The sequence below is a fragment of the Chrysochloris asiatica genome, unplaced genomic scaffold, assembly GCF_000296735.1.
Source record: "Chrysochloris asiatica unplaced genomic scaffold, ChrAsi1.0 scaffold00535, whole genome shotgun sequence".
NCBI classification, from domain to species: domain Eukaryota; kingdom Metazoa; phylum Chordata; class Mammalia; order Afrosoricida; family Chrysochloridae; genus Chrysochloris; species Chrysochloris asiatica.
The window spans coordinates 541,226-543,588 of NW_006409053.1; the positions used below are offsets into that span (position 1 = coordinate 541,226).

The 2,363-nt window shown below is 41.3% G+C and overlaps 1 pseudogene; it reads left to right on the forward strand.

The window, feature by feature from the left end:
* LOC102833004 overlaps positions 1-2,363 on the forward strand; it is a 19,572-nt pseudogene that overhangs the window by 9,109 nt on the left and 8,100 nt on the right.

Sequence of the window (2,363 nt, forward strand, 5' to 3'; positions counted from 1 at the left end):
ACTACCAGAGCTCCTTAAATTTGGATGAGATATGTTCAATTTCAAATTCAGGCTCTCACAGACTTATTTTCATTTTCTATAGTTGCAGCATGAACTTGCAAATGAGATAAATGTTGGTCTGTTCCACAGTCTGCCCCTGGTCTTGTTTTTCTGATGATGTGGGGTTTTCCCACCATCTCTTCCCACACATGTTGTAAATGTGATTTTTGTATATCCTATCTGGTGAGTTCCATGTGAATTGGCATCATTTATATGGTTTTAAAGAGATATTTGAAGGAGACTTCCAGTTTGGGCGATAACAGCAAAAACCAGGTAGGGTACTCTCTGGTGAGAAAGGGGGGCGGGGAGGAATCTCATGAAGGAAGTGCTCATAGAAGAACTCCAGAGCTCCCGATCTACCATAAGATCCAGGTCGTCAGTTTCCCACACTCGCAAGTGAAAACAAACAAACAAACAAAAACCCACGATATTAAAGAAAATACTGTGAGTAAGAAAACTGGAGATGATACTTCCTCAGTGACTACCCCACCCTGGTGGAGTTTAGACGGCAAGGCTAAAACCAGTCCAGCTCAGAAACCTGCACTAAAAGAGGTGCAGTAGCTTTTGCAAAAAACAAACAGACAAAAAAACCAGAGAGACGTGGGAGACTACACATTTCTCCCTCTTTCTCCCTGCTCCACCTTCATTGCTCAGCCCAGACAAAAGGCGGGACAGTTTTCCCACGGTACAGAGAGAGGGAGCTTGGCGCAGACTTATGACATCCCCCGTGGAGCCACAGGCCTAAAAGTTTCCCCACCGGGATCCTTCATGGTGGTGTACTGTGGAGTAGATTCTGACTCTAGACGACCCTGTGCAGGGTTTCCGGGGCTGTGGGTCTGTGCAGGAGAGGAGCACCTTGCCTTTCTCCCACAGTGTGGCTGGTGGTTTTAAGCTGCTGACCTTGTGGTTCAAGGCCCCATTTTTTAAATTATTATTATTATTATTAATTAAGCAATTTATTGATGTCAATAGCTTGAGAGTCAAGAATCCAGCCAATGGGAGATCCTGGGCCCCACCGTGATATGATGTCAGTACCAATGACATGAAGTCCTTATAGTTGGTCAGAGAATCTTGAATTGTGTTTTCAGGCCTCAGCCTCAGACCATATTTGCATAGTTGGGTCTGGGAACCTTGACTCGAAAATGAGGAATAAGAAAAATCTAACCCTGAGAAATGAGAAAAGCTCAGTATGCTTTTCCCGTTACTTCTTCAGCTTTGAAATTTGAAGTGTGAAAAGAAGATGCCATTAAATACAGTCCATCAAGATCTGTCCAAGTGTTCCCTGCACAGGAAATTTCAAAGCAATCTGTAAGATCCCAGCATAAAAGGACTCAACAATCCTGAGAATTGCGCTGTGCAAATGTACATACATAACTGACCTTAAGACAAAAATAGAGGACACTCTTTCTCTCATTAACTCCCCAATACCTACCAGCACACTTCACTCTACTGACTAGAGGAGAGGCCTGAGAGAGTGGACACCCATACCATCTGCTGGAAGCTTCTAATTGCACACACACTAATGGTGTAGCTCAGGACAGTCAACCACAGCTTCATTCATGTTCCAAAGTGGTGATTTTTGTCTATGTATTTATATTACTTTTGCTTTTGGTTCTTCTGATCACACATCTTTCCTGGAGGTGGGAGCTTTTTCTCCCTACGTTCCCCAAGAAGAGACAGCAATCGTGGCCATATAGCCAAGCTATAAAAATATCCCATAATATTCCACCACTGAGACAAGAGCCAACAACACCCACTAAGCATTACATGTGAAAAGGGAAGCCTATCACCGGAAGACACCCATTAAGCTTAACAAGAAAGAACAAACATTCACTTAAGCTTTAAAAAGAAAAAAAAAAGAATAAGAGAAAGCATATAACTATCATGACAAACAAAAAGCAACCAACAATATTGGAACATGTTCCAAAACAGAAGAGAGTAGCCGATGCAAATGAGCTAGAGACAGCCAAAGGATTTCTAGAGGAGGAAGGGCAGGTTTTGGGTATGCCTGAGAAAGAATTCAGAAGAATTATTTGGAAACAAATTCAAATGATCCAAAAAGGGTTAGAGGAAAACAAGGAAGAAGTCAGGAAAGTAGTACAGGAGCAATTAAATAAGACTGATACAGCATTGGAAACTAATGAAAACCTGTAAAAAGATATCTAGAAGATCAATAATAAGATATCAGAAATGAACAATACTGAGAAAGGGGAAAGGAACAGAATAGAAGAGATGGAAGCCAGAACTAGTGAGCTGGATGACAAATATCTCAATACTGCTAAGATAAATAAGCAAGAAGAAAAAAGGATAAAAAAAAAAAAAAA